At 27.2% G+C, this 22,007-nt stretch overlaps 2 protein-coding genes across 3 annotated transcripts in view; one reads left to right on the top strand and one right to left on the bottom strand.

The window, feature by feature from the left end:
• The window catches only part of LOC107454882 (5-methylcytosine rRNA methyltransferase l(2)10685), a 199,268-nt gene that overhangs the window by 114,154 nt on the left and 63,107 nt on the right, over window positions 1–22,007 (top strand). The window contains exon 3 of one of the 2 annotated variants that reach the window (XM_071184172.1): window positions 12,601–12,630. The exons of the other annotated variant lie outside the window; for it this stretch is intronic. The gene's annotated coding sequence lies outside the window, so the exon portion shown is untranslated. The remainder of the gene's footprint in view (window positions 1–12,600; window positions 12,631–22,007) is intronic. 2 annotated transcript variants of the gene reach the window in all.
• The window catches only part of LOC107454881 (calcium-permeable channel component Mid1), a 159,393-nt gene that overhangs the window by 128,496 nt on the left and 8,890 nt on the right, over window positions 1–22,007 (bottom strand). The window lies entirely within an intron of this gene.

The following is a 22,007-nucleotide window of genomic DNA, read 5'->3' as shown; positions in this document are numbered from 1 at the left end:
TGGTTCCTAGGTGGCGCACAAGGTGTATTTAATAAATCTACATGTACACCCCTGCTGGCAACCATTTTTATGTACTTTTGAAAGAGTTACATCACAAAAGATATTTTCACGCTACGTAAGTACTTTTTTTGGTATTAGAATATTATATTGTAACAAAGTAATTTTGTTTAAACAAATAAAAATTAGTAACCGAATATGTAAGTGGACACCTTAATTAACATTTCAATAAAAAAAAAGATTAGTTTTGCTAATTAACTAGCATTGTTTTTAACAAATGAAGCTGAAATGGCGTCTTGGGGACAATTGTAACAATAAGTAAAGGGACGATTGTAACAGCTGAAAATAAATAATCTTATGTTTACAAACCATTACTTAACTCTTTAAGAACCACCAATAGTTTCCTATAGCATTTATATTATGTTGCATGTGCATTATTTTATTTGTCACCTTTCACAGCATAAATTAAAATTTTTAACCCCTTAAAGTTAAAAGTTTAACCCTTTAGGTCTCTGCTCATTATTATTTTTACTCCTAAAATATCACTACTATTTTGATCAATAAAAAAATATATCACAACTATGATAATATGTATAATTAACTATGTTTTAGTTGAATTTATGAACTGTTACAATTGACCCCGTAAGTGGGGACAATTGTAACAAGTGCACGACTGTCAAAAATTGTTAATAACTAATATAATAACATTTAAAATAAGGTATTTATTTTTTTTTCTAGTAGAAGATAGTCTACTTGACTCTTCTGTCAATTAATTCTAATAATATGTTGGATTTTTTGTTAGTTAAAAATAGTTAAGTAAAAAATGTTACAATTGACCCCATTCTCCCCTAACCATCACCTCAATGTAGGAATTCGGACTGATTTATGATGGTCCAACATAGCAACTTGTTTTGATGGTTTTTTCATGTTTAACCATCATGGATTGGTATCTTAGAAATCAAATGTTGGAACGAACAGTCATCATCCCATGTGGGAATTCGGACTGATGATTCAACATAACCAAATTATTTTGATGGTATATTCCTAAGAACCAACCAGAATTTCCCATGAAACCATCATGGAACCATCATTTGAACCATCATTTGAACAGTCACGGATCATCATGGATTGTTGGTCCATGAGAATCTCTTGATGGTTAACCATCATAGTATTAAAGTAACATTTTCCACCATGGAGTGATGGAAGTTCGTTGGCATATCAAAAACCATGAACACGTGATGGAAAATGCTGGATGATGGTGATCATCAAATGATGTTGGACCATCATGAATCGCGCTGAAACGTACATAAACCATCAAAATATTTTGATGGGACCATCAAGAATTTGGACATTGATGATAAGACCGGCACATGACTGTAGTGCTGGTAGAAGTAGATGAAGAAGAGAAAAAAGAAGCATATAGGAGAAAAAGAAGAAGTTGAAAGGAAAGGAGGAAAAATAATAGTCGAAAATAAAAAGACGAAGGAGGAAAGAAAAAAAAAGAAGTAGTAGTTTAAAAAGATGAGGAGAAATTGAGAGAACAAGATGAAGAAAAAAAATTGAGGCATAGAAAAATGAAATAAAAAGAGGAAAGTAAGACGTATACGAAAAAGAAGAAAAAAAAAGAGGAAGCAAAAAAGTAGAAAAGAGAGGAAGCAGATGAAGAAGAGGGAAAAAAAGAAGGGAAGTGAAGAAGGGAAATAGAGAAGAAAAAAAAGAAGAAGAAATAGAAGCAAAAAGAAGAATTAGTCTCGAAAGAACAAGCTTTAAAATTGGAAAGTTTTTTATAATAAAAAATACTGAAGTAATCCTGAATATGGCGATAATCAGTATTTTAAACTGTTAGGAATAAAAAAAATTTTTTTTGAATTTTGAACAAAAAAAAAATCCTTTTTAATAGAATGGAATGTTTCAGTTAGAAATATTTCTTATCCCTGTTTCAACTTAAAAAAATAAAAATCATAGTTTTGTTTGTTTTATTTTAAAATAATTAGTTTATAAAGCAACTTCTTGGAAAATATGTTGCATTGAAAAAAAAAATAATTAATTTTAAAACTGAAAGAGAGAAAACAAAAATGTTGTTCCTATGAACAAAGTTTAGACTCCGCAGAATTCTAAAGATACAAATATAACGTTAGTGCCTTCATTGGTTTCTATGGCAACAGGATTTGAGACAATTTATAAGGATTCATCAATTACAGCTCCAGACAAAAGTTAGGAATTCTTACATTTATTTGTTCACTCCGTTTTTTTTCAGAATTCTTTCAAGATTGTAGCTTGGAAAGAATGCTTTTTAGCGATTTTATGGAAAGGCTTCGCACTTTCACGAACGACAACTTGATTCAACGGAAAAATAATTTTAAAATTTTTGGGAAAGAACATCATTATGATAGGATTTATCTGAGAAACGGAGATTCAAAATACAATAAGTTAGAAGATGTTTTCCTTGTAGAAATTTTGAGATCTTTTGGCTTCTTAGCAGGAATTCGGAGACAGCAAAAATTGAGTGCTTTTATTCGAAAACTGAAGATTCTAAGAAGTAGTTTAGCTGGAATTTTCAACGTACCACCCTATCTTGTAAGTCTTCCGTAAAAAACGTCCTTTAACCTCTACTGGGTTAAAACGGACAATTTAGCAAATTCCCTACTTTACTTTAAAAATAACCAGAGGTTCTTGATTTTTAGAAAGTAAATGGAAACCATTAGGAAATTTCATGAAACATTATTTTTTTTACATTGAATGGGTCCAAAGATGTTATAAACATGAAATGGACTATTCATTGAATAGATTTTATTTAAGGGATAAGGCATTTTGAGTAAAAAATTTTATACAGTGAGGAATTACTTATTTTATTCTAAAAAAATTACTTTTAAAAAGCAGATTCAGATAATAGTTAGAATTAAAGTTAGAAAATATTTTAAAGTATACATTTGTCGAAAAGATGATTTAAAGTGTATAATAACTATAAATTTTATGTGTCAAAGATATGTAATTCAATAACGCATTCTAAATACAGAATTTTAAAATAACTTTATACACGAAAAAAAAAAGAAATAATTAAAACTGTTTTAACATCAAATAATATAGTTTTAAACGTGTATTCTTCTGGTTTTACACTTGAAAAAAGCGAAAGAACCATGAAATATCAGTTCCCTAGATATCATAGTAAGCAACACAACATAGTAAACCAAATAAACGAAATCAACCAGAATAACTCTTTTTTTGTAATAATCTGAGTTTTGTCTACTAAAAATCAATCTTAATAATTCAAAGACTTACTTCAAATATGCTAATTTTTAAGTGTTAACCATTAATCAAGATACAAAATCAAGCAAAAAACTTACTTCCCTAAATAATACCTTTTATTAACAAGTTCTGATTTTTGAGTCTCAAAAATAGCTGCAATGTAAAAATGGGGTCATATTAGTTTAGTCAGAATAACGGTTTTGACGCAATTGTGCTTCATATATTGTTTTGATTTCAATTAAAAATATATATCTTCCTGTTACGACTGCTATTGCTGATTACGATTGATATTTATGAGCTGTCTTGTTTATAATTGATTATTATGATTGACTTTCTTATGTAACATTATATTTACATTTTTAATAATTGGTTATTATTTAATTATCGTCAAAAAAATTTTAAATTGAAGGATAAACTGTGCTATTTTAAAATACAAAGTTCGAATGAAACTGGTCAAATATTTCTTGAAAAATAAATATGTAAGTTTTAAAATTAAATGTGAGAATTTTTTTGATTTCTCGGAAATTTTCTTTCCCTCGGAAATTCCCCTAACCCGAAGAATTTCAATCCGAACTCGAGATCTCAGATTACTCAGAAGTCCTCCTTAGCTCAAGATATACGATATGATGGATAGAACCACTTCCTGGTGGATATACGGAGATAAAAAGTTAAATTATTACATTAAATTTATAAGCTAAAAAACTAAAAATACAGTAAAATTTTGCAAAAGGACAGTGGTGGTGATCAGTTAAAAGTGAATTAACTAAAAAAGGTACTTAAAAACATGTTTTAAAATCAATGCCAGATAAAAGCGTCGGTGCCAAGAATTAAAATGGTGATACTCATAAGAAAATTAGAGATGAAAATACAATCACTAAACTAAAAATCAATGAGAGCTAAAAGTCCTAAGTGTAAATATCTAAGAGGAAAAATTTGAATAAGAATTTCGACGAAGTCTAAAATCACAAGTAGATAGATAAGTCGCGCAGTAGACTAATCGTTAAGACACGGTTTCCAGGAGATCACCGAAGTCAAGCATCACTGGCTACGGGCAGTGTGCGGGTGAGTGACCACTTGGATCAGTCTGCGTAGAGACAGAGGGTGTGCGGTATGGGTCCTCGTTAAACTGTTCTACCGTAAAGTGCTCGACTTCGCGTGCAGGTCGTCTGGTTACCGAAGCGGGGGTACCATCCTCTCTGCAGAGGATTGAAATTGTGATGGCATGTCTTCGGATCATCCTCAGGGGTGTTTCCCAGAACGTCGCCAATAGCCCATCGTGCAGCTCTAGTGCGACCTAAATTAACTACAACAGCACAAGTAGATAAAAGTTCGAAATGCAGAAGAAGCTAAAAGTTGATCAGTATAAAAATAACGATGACATGTTCTATTGTTGGTTTCTATTGGTGTCAGTTGATCTGGGGCTAAAATGTCCTCGAGGGTTCGTTTTATTATTTGAAATACAATTTTCCTGCAAGTCAATATAGCAAAGAATTAGTGTTCCTCTTCATAGTCATTCTTCATAGCTCGAGATATACGTCGGATAAAGACCAAATTTCGTGATCTCACTTTGATGATTAAATAAAGAAATTAGTCATTAAAACATTTTCGTAAAACGAAGGGAAAAAAATCTAGAATAGGATGTGAAATTCTATCATGAGCCCCAAACCTTTTTTCAGGCTTAGCTCGGGCTCTGACTGAGCCCGTTTCATCTCTAGCATTTAATAGGGATTCAAATTGGGAAATTTTTTACATTTTTTAGCATATTTTTTACAAAAGTCAACATTTAGCGGAACATTAAGCAAGGATAAATTTCAATTGAATCAGGAATGTTTAAAAGCAGAGATGATTGTGCTCCGGTAAAAGTCCGGATTTCCGGATTTTTCGCTAACCACGTCTGGGAAATTTTCGGAAATCCAAGGTTCAGAAGTTTCAAGAAATCTTCGATCACATTTATATATAAAAATTCTTGTATATTTTATTTAAAAATATTAGAACTAGAACTTATACTTGACATCTCTTTCATTATTAAGTATTTTTTCTGGTATAGTAATAAATGTGTTTAGACATAAAAGCAAATTTATACAAGGTTATTAATTTAAATTTATGCTGCATATAATTTATTTAGAATTTCATGTTGTGAAAATATCAATGATTTCAATTTATATAAAGATATTAATTTTTTGAAATGCGTCATTAAGGATTTTACTCAAGAAATTCTCATAATTTTTGAGTTGGGCATTCCGTTGGAAAGGTATTCCGAATTGAGTTTGGTAAGGATTTAACTAAAATAAATTTTTTAATAAAGCTTTTTAAAGTATCTTAAAGTGTCCATCTTTTTTTATAAAAATGTATCATTGTTATCAATAAAATATGTAGGTATTAAAATATTATAATATGCGTGTAGGTATTAAAATATGATTTAAAGAGAGGTGAAAAACATTTCGTTAAAAGTTCTACCGTTCAGTGATACCATAATAAATGTATTGTAGTAACAAAAAATATTGTTTTCTTGTTTACATTCATTCTTTATAGACGAAAAAAATATGAGAGTCATTTCAAAGGCTAACGTCTGTTTTCGAATAAAAGTAAACTAAAATATGATATGTTTTCAATTTCCGGATATTTACTTGATACAAAAAGAAAACACTAAAATCGTTTTTCGAGTATAATAACATAAGTCATATGTTGAAGGAAAATAGAAATTTAGGCAGGCACTCCATTCGACTTTAGTTTACTCTTTTTTCAAATCTATAACTTATAATAAACAAATGTTTAATTAAATGCGTGAACCTAAGTCAAAATTTTTGATGGTATTCCATTGATGGACCAACATTATCTTGATGGTAACCATCAATAATTCCATCGTGAATATTTTTGATAGGAACCAACAATCACCCCAATGTAGGAACCTGATTTATGATGGTCCAACATCAACTTGTTTTGATAATTTGTTAAACCATCAGAAATTTCCATCATAGTTTACTTAGAAATCAAATGTTGGAACTATCATGAACCACCAACATTCCATTGTAGAACTGATTTAGGATGGGCAAACATGAAATCCACGGATCATCATGGATTGTTGGTCCGTGAGAATTAAACTTCTCTTAAGGGTTAACCATCATAGTATTAAAGTAGCATTTTCCATAATGGAATGATGGAAGTTTGTTGACATACCATGAACGCTAAAGGGAAAATGATGGTGATCATCGAATGATGTTGGACAATCGCACTGAAACCATCAAAATAATTTGATGGGACCATCAAGAACTATGACTTGGGAAGCTTCCAACTGGAAGACCATCAGAAGACTGACTAATTTCGGAATTAAAAATTTCGGAATTAAAGGATAATAAAAACAAAAGGTTTCACGAATTTTGAAATTCATCTGCCAGCAGATGGCACTGCATGCTGTACAAAGTTCTTGGAAAAAATACATAAGACTATAATCAAAATGTGACATTATAGTACCTGCTAACAACGGGTTGCGGTTGTGTGACGTGGGCGACGCTGCTCCAATATATTGAAATATATTGATATCAAATATATTGATATCAAATTAATATTGAAATGCACAGGTTCAGAATTTTCTACAGTGAAAAGTTTTCGGAACTTCAGTGTTCAAAAAAGTATACAAAAGCTAGACGTTAAGAACGTATCCAATGAGCGAGCAAAGCGAGTATCGAATTGTGAAGCAATCCGAAATGAACTGCGAAAGCAGTTCCTGGGGTTGGCGAGCGCCAGCGAGAAGGGGGCGAAGCCGCCTAGTTTAAAGTATGTTTATATTCTTTTTATTATTAACGTATAATGACTGGCTTGACGGTGATTTTAATATAAATATGAATGCTGATGAAGGAAAAGTATTTTGTGACACGTACAGAGAAAGGATATGAAAAATCAATCCGACGACAAACATCAATGGAGACAGTTTTTGCAACCCCCATGATTTGAATTGCTTAACGCAGTCAATCCGGAAAGAAAAAGCATTTGAACAATGGGTAACCAGTGATCGTAATAAGACGCGATCACAACTTCTATTTTAAGATTAAAATGGTTAAAAATTTCTAATCAGTTTAGTTAACGAGTCAATTTTAGAAAAATTTTCTTAATTTTTTAATTTTGAAATCAGTCAATCAGTTTGACTCCTTCGTGCACTCTGTACCAAAAAAAAAGTAATTAAAAAAGAGTTGCATTAGAAAAGATATGCAATTTGTTCAAGAATTTATGGTATTTAATACCTTAAAAACACGTATTTAAAAGTCAAAGAACTATGTTAAAGCATTGGCTTCCAATTTAATAAATTAATATTCAAACAAGTAATGTGTTTTAAATTTATCCTTGAACTTGGGTTGTTAAATCTGATTTCATAATTTAAACTATTGTCTGCCCCAATTTATTAGCATATTTAAGGTAAGAACCCCGAACCACATTCAATTTGAGTGTTAGTGTGTGAAAATCCGAATATTAGATCAAAAGTTACTTTCTAATGAGCACTGTGACAAAAATAATTATATACATATCAATGTAGTTTCGTTAGGTTGAAATGTCTGATCATAGTATAAAAAGTCATAAATATTAATATTATCTAAGCTTTCAGACTCTCCATTTAAACTATAATCATAAGTTCTAAAAAAGCAGGTCTCGACTTCTAATAATATGCTGAATAATTTTTTTGTAGTCTTGTGAAGCTTAAATTCAAATAACATTTGAACAGAGCTTAAATTTTATTAAAAAATAATAATAATTATTTAGTGAGAAAAAAAACACACGGTTTTGCCGTTGTTCCATCGTTACGACTGTCACAACTCAATAATAAATAGTTCACTTCCGGCAATAAAATGGTGCACATGTTGGTTTTCCAATACATTCATTAGAAGACGTTCACCTCATTTGAAGACGAACTCTCCATTCCCTGAGCCACCACGACTCTGGCTTTTTATATGAAATTACTTATGTAAAATGCCAAAGAAAAAAATTGCAAAAATTTAAACAAATATATATATTTTTTTCCATAACATTATGTTGAACAGACCAAAAGAACAATTCAATAAATTCAAAAACAATATAACTTAATTCAAAAATAAAAGATTTCTTTTCTCTGATAATAATTCCCAATGTTTATAACAGTTCTTTTTTTTTTATTTTTAGAAAACCATAATACAATCTATTTTATTCAAATTAAAAACACGCATACACGAAGAAAAAATTCACAATATTAAATATTTTACTCTTTATAATAATTATTATTTATTATAAATATTGTAATAAATATTATTGATAATAAATAATATTTATAAGAAATATTATAATAAATATTATTTACAATAAAAATTATAATAAATATTATTTAAAAGAAATATTATAATAAATATTATTTACAATAAATATTATAATAAATATTATTTACAGTAAATATTATAATAAATATTATTTAAAAGAAATATTATAATAAATATTATTTACAATAAATATTATAATAAATATTATTTACAGTAAATATTATAATAAATATTATTTAAAAGAAATATTATAATAAATATTATTTACAATAAATATTATAATAAATATTATTTACAGTAAATATTATAATAAATATTATTTAAAAGAAATATTATAATAAATATTATTTACAATAAATATTATAATAAATATTATTTACAGTAAATATTATAATAAATATTATTTAAAAGAAATATTATAATAAATATTATTTACAATAAATATTATAATAAATATTATTTACAGTAAATATTATAATAAATATTATTTAAAAGAAATATTATAATAAATATTATTTACAATAAATATTATAATAAATATTATTTATAATAAATATTATTTATAATAAATATTATTTATAATAAATACTATTTATAATAAATATTATAATAAATATTATTTCTAATAAATACTATTCATAATAAATACTATTTATAATAAATATTATTTATAATAAATATTACAGTAAATATTATTTATAATAAATATCTATTTTATTCAAATTAACAACACGCAGGCACGAAAAATAAATTCCCAATATTGTAAATATTTCAGTCTTTATAATAAATATTTTCAAACCAATAAGTAGTATTTTTTCGGTTAGTATACACACCACTGCTAATAAACTTTTCGCTATAATACTGGGTTTCTGCCAACAAAAAAAAGCTCGATTATTTAAGTTTCCATTGCTGAAAAAAAAGAGTGCAACACCCTCAAAAGAGTGTTACATAATTATTTGGGATATCAATATTAGGCGCCCACACCAAATTGGAAGAAAATGAAGTCCAGAGAATAATTTCCGGTAAAGAAAAAAAGAAATTTTTTTTTATTCCATTACATGAGAGGGTGAAGAATAAAGACTAAGTGTAGCAGATGTTCCCTTATCGCCACACCAGATTAGAAATATGAAGAAAGCTCTTGAGAAAAACCATCTGCTACATCCACAGAGAGTCGAGCAACTTCAGACGCTTTTAACCCCTTCAGTTTAGGTTTGACTATTTTCGTCCGTTACCCTCGACATGTGTTCTTAAACACGCTTCTATCCTTTTCGGAAGTGAAAACTTGTCTTCTGAATCAATGCAAATTCAAACGAAATTCGAAGGAACAAAATTCTATATACAGTTCCTGGCCTAATTATTAAACGCACTATTAGATTCTATGTAAAATCTTAACTATAAGTTGATACTATACAGCTTTATTGTTTTTACGTGAGTGAAACCGGTTTGCACTTGCTTACGTTCCTCTATCCAATTGGTTAAAAACAGTAATGCAATACGTTAAAAATAAACACCTAATAATTAAGATTTTACATAGAATCTTATAGTGCGTCTAATAAGTTGGTCAGGGACTGTATTTTAAGGTAATTTTTGATGGCTGGTGGAAGCTGTTTTTTGCATTTTTAAAAGAAATCAAGAATTTTTATGTCATGAATTTTAATCAGATTTAGTCAAGATTTAGTATTCATAATTCTACTTAGTACTTTTATCTTATTTCAGACGTTCTATTTCTTACGCTCTAACCATTTTATTCCTTTTAATATTCATCGGTCTTAACTATTCAAGATCCTTTTTGATCATAAAGACTGCTGTTCATTCACTTTTTCCTCTAATTTAACGATACACTGGGCAGTTCATTAACTAATTCTTGAAACTTAGGTAACCCAATTATCCTGGTACTTTTTCAATGATAATGGTCTATGACATGGCATGGCTATTTTAGCACGCAAACAAGGACACATATACGCGAGAAAGTGTAATTTTCCCAGCCTTGATTGTCTGTCATGTTTTTATTAAGAGTGTGGCAACTTGGTCAGCTAAATCAACTCACTAAATCGGTAGTGGATGGGCGTGGTCTACTGAAATACAGTGTTCTCATTTGTTTAATGTAAAATTATATATTATTGATTTATAATATTGAATATAAACAGCGAATATGGGACGCATACCTTAGTCTTTAGCGACGAAATGCTTGATAAATATGTTTCATTTTTTTAATGTATTATAGTTTACTATTTAACGAGTATTTCATTTAAAGTATTTGAGATTTTGATTAGAATAAAGCACTGAGTATATGTTTTTTATTTATTTTGTATTTTGTCTATGTCCAAAATCTTATTTCACAATACAAATATTTTTTTTTTGTTTTCGAAAAAAGTGTAATTTGATATTCTTATTATTTTCACCATAAGCAAAACTCAAGAAAAAAATAGAACGCTCTAACTTTTATAAGTTTTTCACTGTTAAAAAAAATTCAGATCAAATTACGCTAAAAAGTACTGGTATCTTCAGTGGCAGCAACCATAAAACCCATTTTAGCTTAAAATCCATTTTTTCAGTTAAATTTTAAACCATAATTTTTACAGTAATACTTATTTAATTACGGTGATTCAGTGATGTTTCAGTAAATATTACTGTAAAAAACAACATTCTTCAACATTCATATTTATATTAAAACCACCGTCAAACATACGTTAATAATAAAACATTATACAGTCATTAACAGTCATTATACGTTAATAATAAAAAGAATATAAAAATATTTTAAATTATTATGATGTAAAATACATTAAAAATGCCTGCTAGTGAAAAGAAAAAGAAAAACTTCAGCGGTCGCCATAGCAGCGCATGCAATGACGACGCATGCGCACAGTTTACTATTACTCTTAAACACAGCTGAAAAGTGTGGACGCCATCAAATCCAAACCAAGACTTATTTTGCCAATGGGTAAAAAATTCTTTTGATTTAGATTTAGAATTATTTTTCATTTGCATGTTTACTTTATTAGTACTATGGCATTCTAGGTAAATCTATGTTTAATTTATTTAGTTGTTAACATATTGGCGACATGGTTGACAAAAAATATAGTATCGGCTTACTTCGAATAAAGATTCTGTTCGAAATTTCTGCAGAGTAGAAGTGGTTTTAAATTTAACACCTTATTATTACACTGAGAAAAAAAATGCATGGTCAAAACAACCAGAATGTGGCAAAATTTATCGTGGCTGTACGGGAACGCCACTAAGAGCTCGGTAACTTTTGTAGAAGCGCTTTGATAATGATTTTGGTAAAATTAAAAGTGAAATATAGTATTATAATGAGTGATAAAATTCTGTAAACGCAGTAAAACTAAGTAATTTTATCATGATACTTTAGAGCACGCCATAAAAACCATTTATTCTGTTAAATTTACTTTTCAGTTACGTATTTTTTACAAAATGTATAGTAATGAGAAATCCGAAAACTAGAATTTTCTTTAAATCGTTACTATATGAACGGAAAAATTACCAAATAAACGCTTTAAATACCGTATATTTTGGTTTGGTTTGGTAAATATCATTGCATTCAGCGCTGTAACATTATTAGAATTTTTTTCTCTATGCAACTATTTGCATGGTTTGATGTAAAGATATTATGATATGAAGTAGAAGAAATATTTTTAGAGTGCAATTCTTCTAGGATACAAAAAAAACAAGAAAAAAAGAAATTTGAACATTTATATGTTATCTTTTTTAATGTCATAAAATGATTAATTTGTAAAATATGAATTTTACAGATTTAGAAAAAATACAAAACTGAAAAGTAAATTTAACCAAATAATTCTTTTAATTTCATATTGATAAAATTACCAAATTTTATCACATATTATAAAACCATATTTTTACCATTATCATTACCAAGGCACATCGATAAAAATTATCGAGATTTTTGGTGTTCTCGTAGAGCCAGTAGCACGATAAATCGTACCATATTCTGGTAGATTTGACCATACTTTTTTTTCTCAGTATATGCTTTTCAAAAACTAACCTACCATTTATGCTATTTAAAAGCTAATATCTTTTATGTTTTTTTTATGTCTAGAATTATCATTTGTGCCATTTTGAAATTTAGGTAAGATATTATGTTATTTTATAATTGTTTTTAGTCATTTTTGCCTATTCGTAACTGATATATTCAATAATACTTTTTATAATACTTTTTACCCTGTTTAATAATTAAAATAGTTATACATGCTTTATTTTAATCTAATAACTTATGCCTTTTCATAAGTAATATTGTCAATTATGAAGTAATAGTACAGTCAATTAATTATATATGGAATAGTTATTTATATTTCTTTATGACTAATAAAGTCCTTTAACAATCCTAGGCCTTTTTACCCTTTTTAAATAAATATCAGAATACATTTCGTTTTCCTTTTCAAAAATTTCCTATAATAAATTTTAAAATAAGTTGATTTATGAAATTATTTTTAAGAAAAACTCATCGTATAAATAGCATTTGTATGATTAGTGTGCTTTAAATTATATTGATATTTACATAGCGAGACAGCACTTATTTCACTTTCAAAAAAGTATAATTTTTTTTTCCTATTACTAGGGCCCCCTTTTCACTGACGCTCGCCAAGCTCGATTATTGATTCGCAATAATTTCTGTTTCTTGGTATAAAACAGTTGAAATTATTCAACTGAAAATATATGTATAAAAAAGAACACTTCAACTTCCCACGTCCAAATACTCCAATAATGATACTATTAAGATCTGTAAGTGAACATAAATCCCTTTTCTAAGTAATCATATTTTAAAATAACATTCAAAGTATATTTTTATATCAGATTTGGTGCAACTATAATTTAATATTTCTGCTTACCAAACGGACGGATTTATTTTAAGTACAATTCTTGCATTCGTCACTTTATGCTTGAAGTTAAGTTTTAAATCATTTAACGAATCTCTTTAACCATAATTCATAATAGTATATTAATGTGAAAATAAATAATTGTAAAATGGTTAATAAGATCAGAAATAACTTTATCTTAATATGTAACTTCGATTTGCATTATTCTAACAATAATAATAATAAAAAACAATCCTCCTAAACTCTTCATTTAGAAATCAAACAAAATCGAAAACGTTATGATAACAGTACAGGTTTTTTTAACCTTTAAATTAGGGAAACAAAAATATTTATAGGAAAACGATAACTTTATGGCTTATATCAATTTTGTGCTGATGACAGCCGAACCAATAAGAAAATTAATATGGGAAAACTGGATCCTACCATGTGATTTGTAATGATACCAAGGACAACCTTAACAATGAGAATGCATTGACAACAATGGAAAACTGCCACACCATTCTTAGATTTTTTATATATACAGGGCACAATTGGAAAGTCATGGATTTCTGTATTGAATAAAATTTGTCATGAATGTCATGATTTTAACTATTTTTTTTGAAACAATCATGGGAAGTCATGGATTTAGGTCGCTGAAAAATCTAATTTTTAGAATGGAATCCCCATCCCAATTTCACATTGTTCTGATGTTCCGAATATCTGAATTTGTAACAAAATCCCCACTGCAGTCATATGTTACTAAAATATGAAATGTTTTTATCCTGTTCTTTAAAAATTATGGTAATCTTTCAAAAAATGAGAGAAAGAACATCATTTCTAGAGGAAGGAATTATCTTTTAAACTTCTGTGATTTCAAAATTCTTTCTTTTTTTATTATTTATTTTTTTATTTTATCAATTTAAAATTCTACCTAAAGTAAGCCAGTCATTGGGCGAATTTTTTTTTTTATGTTTGGAAATGGGAACAGAAAAATCACTAATATTTCTTTTCAATGAACAAGAATATAATCTTTAGAATATAATTCTGCAGAAAAAAAGAGAAGAAAAATTTTTGATTTTGTATTTTTCCCTCCAGCTATTTTATTGCTTCAGCTCTTTCTTTACTCTGTTTTTTAAATTTAAAATCTATAAATATGAAGATGCAGAGTATAACAGTTTTGGTTCTACCTATCATGTCAATTAATTTTATTACAATATTTTTTTTAATTTATTGCTGTGTTTTTGTCGGAAAAAATGGTAACTTCGTTAAGTCATGAAAAATTCTTCATGAAAAATTAGTCATGGAAAGTCATGGATTTGAAAATCTAAAATGTAGCAGATACCCTGTATATAAGATAATGTGTATGTTATACAAAGAATTTTGTATGTTACTTAGAAATGACAAAAATTCGTTTTTGTTTGAAAGCTATTCTAATTTGAGTTATAGGTTAAATAACTTCAACCTCAGTCTACTGAGTCAAGAAATATTTGCTTCACTTTTCTCTAGAATTTCTGTGAAAAAGAGATTTCTTTGATCAAAAACATCTGTTGGTGACGATAAACCGCGGAACATAAGAATCAAATTGTTGAACATTTTCGAAACCCTGATTCACAGGATAAACCTTCAAATGCATTTGTGGAATGAGGTAGAGGTTGCAAAATAAATACATCGAAATAGTTCGAAAATTGGAATTAAAATATAGGGTAAAATTGAGACATTTTTTTTAAGCGAACAGTGGTGATATTATTACATTAAAGCATTTTTCACTATATGGTAAACATTAAACGGCTCATTTTTAAAATGAAGAAAATGTTTTCTGAACTCTTTAAGTAGGTTTATAAAAAATGTAAGTATTGTAGCACATACTGCTTTTTGCTGATAAAATTTAAGTTTTGAGCGAACATATATTAATTAACAAACATAAAATTTTTTCTCACAAAATTAATTTTTTATTATTTACTAATCGTAATGATATTTCTCGGAATAATAAAAGATAAATATGGTTTCCAACAAATATTAAGGTACTTTATTTACGTCGCACTAGAACTGCACAATGGGCTTTTGGCGACGGTCTGGGAAACAGCCCTAAGGATGATTCGTAGACATGCCATTGCAATTTTGATTCTCTGCAGAGGAGATGACTCCTCTGCTTAGGTAGCCCGAAAACCTGCGCGAGAACTCGAGCACTTTACAGAACAGTAACAGGTTGAACAGTTTAATGAGGTCCTATACCGTGCACCCTCGGTCACTACCCAGGCTGGTTGAAGTGGTCACCCACCAGCACACTGACCGCAGCCTGTGATGCTTGACTTCGGTGCTATACTGAGAACCATGTTTTTGCGATGGCGGGACCAAATGTTAAGAACGCAATGGTTCAGTGGATAAAACACTGAGCTGTCATTGTGAAGAGTTGGGATTCGATCCCCAGTCAAGACTTGAGGCCACAGCAATGTCAGATGGGTACCTGCTTATCTGGGAAGTAAATTGTGCTCAATGCTGACCTCATTGCCTCCGTTGATTAAGAAATAGTTGAGCCTTAATTTCCATGACCACACTTGTTGCCCCTTAATAATTTACTTTATAGTTTTTGGAACAATTTTTAAATCTCAGTTAAGCCTAATTCGAATTCTTTCTCATATTCTCTCTGTTCTAAGTTAGAATTGTTCTTATATTTTAAGAATTACTGTTGCCTTTAAATAGTATCGCAAAAATAACTTTACTGACTCACATTTGTATCACATCTTGTTTTTATTATAAATGTTTGTGTTACATAAATAACGAAAAAACTGGCAGATTTAGACCACCTAGTTTCACTATTTCGGCATAAAGTTGTCATCATTTGGAATATGTTGAATGCTTTTTCAATGCATCCATGATAAGTTAATTACGATTTTGAAGATAATGTCATCACTAAGTAATAGAATAAATGTTTCATTGCGAGTGTTTTAACAGTAAATTATTATTTACTTTTGAATTTTATACATTAAAGTCAGCTAAATAAAAACTTAGTTTTCTAAGTTCAATAAATACACGTAAGTTAAAGCACTTTTAATTAGAATATATTTGTGTTAATGTTATATAGGATCATTATTCAATAAAAAATACACATTTTGTTTATCAATAAAGCAAAATTTTTTTCCTTTACTATGTCAGAGCAAAACAAATTACTTTTTTAAAATTCTACTTATTTATATTAACATTAAAATTTTAATAAGTTCCATACATAAAAAACAAATTTATCATATTATAGTATAATGTGATTTAAAATTAAAAAGTGAATGTTAAATTATTGTAATTTTTTTAAAATTCAATACATAATATTAAATTTAACACTGCTTTAAATTTGAAATATTTAATACTTAAATGATAAATAAAAACATGCGGTTATTCATTATATCAAGCCTAAAACATGTTTATTTCAAATTTTTACAATCATGTTAAAGTTTAATAAAATTTAAATTTCAGAACATAAATGTTAAACTAACTCATTTTTTTAAAAAAAAATTATGCATTGTTTTAAAATAAACATAGATTTAAATGCAATACACTATTTATAGTCAAAATATGATCCAAATTTGAGTTTTCAATCTCAAATTAATATGCATTTCTAAATACATAATAAAATAAAACATTATTTTAATTTTAAAACATCAAAAATTTAAATCCTAAACCAATATACGTTTTGAAATTCAGTGCATAAGATGAAACACTATTTTAAATTCAGATATGAGACAGCATTATTGATAAATTAAAACACAGCGTTAAATTCATTACATTGATTTAAAATAAACATGAGTTTTGATTAAATACTAATTTAGAAAATTTAAATTGACATTTTTTTATGTCTTATTCACAATATTACAGGTAAACTCTGTTTTAAATTTATTAAATTAATGCTAAAATATAACGAGTTAAATTCAGTGCATTGATGTTAATTTTGAATAGTTTTTAGATTCAATAAGCTGTATCAAATTCCGTTTTCTGCACAATTAAAATACATACATAAATTTAATAAATTTACACTAACAAAGAACACGCTTTCCATGAATGAAATAGTGGATTTATTAAAAATTGTAATTAGGTTTCAAAAATAGTGATGATTAAAATACATATAAAAATAGATTTTAATTTAATGACCCTTGTTTTAAAATTCAATATATTAATAAAGTATAAAAATAATGTTTCCAAATTAAATATATTATTGTTGAATTGTGACACATTTAAAATTAAAATAAGAAGAAGAAATTCAAACACTGTTAATAAATTCCAATACGTTACATTAAAAATAATGCATAAATAAGTACCAAGCGATTAAAATTCAATGCATTAATTAGAAACACGTGGATTAAATGAAACACGTTACAGCTTTGATATTAATTTTGAACAGATTTTATATACGGTATATTAATATTCATTTAAGTCCGTAGTATCATCTTAGCTCATATCCATGCAAAATTTAAACCATATTTCAATTCAATTACTTTTTAATGATTTAAAAAATTTTTTCATTTCATTCTGTTTACATAAAAAGTTCATTAAAACACATTTTAAAATTTAATTCATGTATTTGTTGTATTATATTCAATATATTTACGTATTATCAGAACAATATTTTTAAATTTTTTACATTATTGTGCAATTGAAACATGCTTAAAATTAAATTCGGTGTTATATTTAAACGCATGTTTTAAAAACCGATGCATCGCTAATAAAACTTAAATTAACTTTCAAATTACTATTACTTAAATCCCATTCACAAATTCTGAATAATGATAATAAAATTAAACACATTATAACGTAAAAGAAAAGGGGTCAAACAAACAAAATGTTAATACACGAAGAAAAATTAAAAAAAAAAAAAAACAGACAACTGTTTTAGTACTAATAAAAGAAGATGGTATTTTTTAAAAGTACAACAGGGTGGCCACCCACCTGGAAAACCTTGAAAACCTGGAATTATCAGGGAATTTTTTTATACTGGAAAAAACCTGGAAAAATCAGGGAAATATGGATAAAAACCTGGAAAACCTGGAAATTTTAAAGAAAAGCTGGAAATTTTTTCTTTTATATTTTTTTAATTTCACTAATTTAAATTATTTGCTAATTTTCTTAATTTAAATTGTTTCATCCATTATACCCACATTTTTTAGACGGAAATGTGTTTCCAAACAGTTAAAATATCATCGACTTACTTTGCTTTCATCAAAATTTGCTCCATTATAACCCTGTTAAACTAGAATACAACATAAAATTCTCCCATGGTTGCTAAGCAAATGTAGAAACCTTTGATCTCTATGCAGACTATGGGACTGTGCAATTTAGGAAAGGCAAAGATTATGGTGGATGTGGAAGACGGGGTTAGGATTCGGTTTTTAAATTCTGTCCGTGTTCACACAATGATTCAAGTTTGTTCGCAATTGAGAGTGGTAATTTTTTTCTATTTTGACAAAATGAGTCAAAATGTTTTTGTATTTTTAACTTTATTAAATTCTCTAAAAATTAGTTGGTTATAATTTAATAATAATAGATTTTATATTGCACTCTTTTTCTGAAAGCTTTTGAACTCCCATTCAAAGAAATCTGTAAATTATTTTTTCTCAGCAAACCAACCAATCACGCATTTCCCCCCATCACTAACAGCAATGTTTGTCGACAAATTGTTACAATTCTTGCATTAATGCTAATTTTTTCTATTTCATTTTAACCTTTTATAGTATATTTTTATTTTGAAAAAAGTTTTTTTTTAGAACTAACTATATATTAATATCAAATTTTACGGTTTTGTTGGTAAATATTAGTTTTTTGATTCAAAATTCGAATTGTATAGTTATCACAATATCGAAAGTTCGTAAATGTTGCTTGCATTCCAGAGATGATATTTCAAAACTATTCCTCTTTTTACCTAAAAAAGCTGACAATGACTAAGGAATATATAGGAAACATATTAAATGATGTATATACATAAAATATAATTTTTTTTATTCATATGTGTTTAGTCAGGAGAAGGAAAACGAAACTTAGTGTTTTAGTTCTGCACTGTACAAGATTCCAGTTGTTCAAACAAAAACAATTAACTATGCTAAACTAAAAAACTGTGTGTTTAGATTGGAATTCTTTAAATGTTTTAATTTCAAATAAGAAAAAAAATCAAAAAAGTATAAATTTTAAGGAATTTTATCTATTTTTTTTCTTCTATAGAGTATAGAACTAAAAATTAGACAATTTTACATTTCTGACATTTATTTTTTTATACTGAATCTCTTAAAATAAAAATGCTATTTCAAAATACCATTATTTAAAAATTTGACTTGAGATATTGGTTTAAGGAAAATATGATCAGTGAATTTTATAAAAAGCACTGGTAAGATGAAATACAGTATAATGCAGTATACAGTACAGCTTTATATTGAAATGTAATTACAGTGATTCACAAAAGTGTTGATACACTTATGACTTTCAATGAAATAAGACTATCCATTAATTAAAATGAATGTTTCAGAATGTATATTTAATGATAAAAAATGTGTTCTAATCTTAACAAAACTGAAATATTTTAAATGACAATATGAAATATTTTAAAAACAAAGGAAAAGTTTATTTTTAAGGAATCAATCATCAAAAAGTGACAAAAACTTTATCCCACAAAAGTCATCATACACTTTTAAAGAAAAAACTCAGTCTATTAGTAAATCTAATTTTTCGTTAAATTAACATTTAGTGGAGTTTCCTTTAGCATCTACAATAGCTTTTAAAGGTTGAAAATACGTGTAACTAGTTTTTTTTTTTTCAGGTGAAATTCGTGCAGAATATTTTTTTAAAATTTTTACAGAAACTTTTACAACACTCAATTGCAAATTTATGAATTTTTCCACAAAATTTATAATTTTAATCTCTGATATGAAGTCCTTCTTTTAAGCATTTTATCACATATTGCACAGTTCAATTGAATACAGTAAACTAATTTAACATATTCATTACTGATTTACCTCTTATGAAGACAAATAATCAAATTTGGTCTATTTTATTACGACCACAAGTCATTTTTAAATGATAAAATAAAATATTACGGAGTTAGCAAGCAAAAATTAAAATATAATTTTGCTATTATAGGTTTGATACTAAATTGCTAATAAAGAAATAAAAAATTAAATGAAAAATAATTAAATAAAAAAAGCAATTGACGATAATTTTAATTCTGAGATCCAAAACATTTAAATGTACGATGACTTTCGTGGGGTAACATTTTTGTTACTATTTGATTAAAAAATTAACTTTTGCTTTGTTTTTAAAATATTCCGTGCAGTTTTGCTAAGAATAGATTATACATCTTATTATCAAATACCCATTGTGAAATATTCATTTTAATTATTGAATTTTTATTTCCTATTTCAATATAAGTTATAAGTGAGTGAGCACTTTTGGGAGCCACTGTAATTATTAAAAATTATTGATATATAATCACCTGAAACGGTTTTCTTTTCCTTAATGAAAATATATTAAACAATACTTATCCAAGGTTTTATTGGTTATTCTGATTTTGTCATTTTGTAGGTACACTTTGAGCAAATACTACTTAAAGTAACACATTAAATTCAATAAAAACAATTAAAATTATTCAATAAAAACAATATATTCTGCAAGCTAAACATATTATTTTCTCCACGTCTTAATTTTTTAAAAATTAATGTTGTACCAGAACATTAAAAAATAATAAAAAAATATCTTGTAAAAAAAAATTTGTTTTTTCAAGATATGTTTAAAAAAATGACATTTTGAATAAGATATTTTATAATACAGACACTATTCTTGTACACATCCTACACTTTATAAGAAAAAAGGAAAAAAACGCAAACCTGGAAATTTTAAGACTTTTACCTGGAAAACCTGGAAAAATCAGGGAAATTTGAAATCTGTTTTGAGTGGCCACCCTGTACAAATAGCTTACAATAACGTTACCTCTTTTTCCTTCTAACCTATGCATCCATTATAAGAAAATCCAACTTTCTTTCGAAGTTAAAATAATTTAAGATTTTAAGCCTGCAGTGGGTTAAAACTGAAGAGCGTTTTTAAATTTCAGCAAAGGAATATTAAAATGAATCTGTATTTAAAGTAATTTTAATATTCTTAAATGTTAAATATAAGCAAACTTTTAAACAATAGATGCATAAATAGTTTAAATAATACATACATAATTATTAAACTCATGTTGAAATTCAATACTTTATTGTATAAGTAGGATAATAATTCAACTCACTGTTATTAAATAGTTAAAACAAAGTTTAAAATTAAACACAACCGTTATTTTAACCTACTTTTATTTCAACGAAAATTTTTTTATTCAAATGATTCGTTAAAATAAAGATATTGATAGTATTTTCATGGGTGACAACTCAATTCACGAAAATAGAAACTCAAATATGTTGACAGCATGTGTTTAAGAAAGTGTAAACATACTATTTAACATATCATGATTTTTTCATTGAAAATGGCGACAATAAAAAAGAAGTGCATTCAGCTATGTAATAAGTCTACCTGCTCCTACCTTTAATGTTAAGTAAAGAAAAGAGGACTAAAATGTTCCATGCGTGAGAAGGAACTACCAAATTATTTAAATATTCAGAACCCTTCATTACATGCATTCATTTTTAAT

Source organism: Parasteatoda tepidariorum, chromosome 8, assembly GCF_043381705.1.
Source record: "Parasteatoda tepidariorum isolate YZ-2023 chromosome 8, CAS_Ptep_4.0, whole genome shotgun sequence".
Classification (NCBI taxonomy): Eukaryota; Metazoa; Arthropoda; class Arachnida; order Araneae; family Theridiidae; genus Parasteatoda; species Parasteatoda tepidariorum.
The sequence above is the reverse complement of the archived record's forward strand: the minus strand, read 5'-3'. Positions and strand labels throughout refer to the sequence as shown.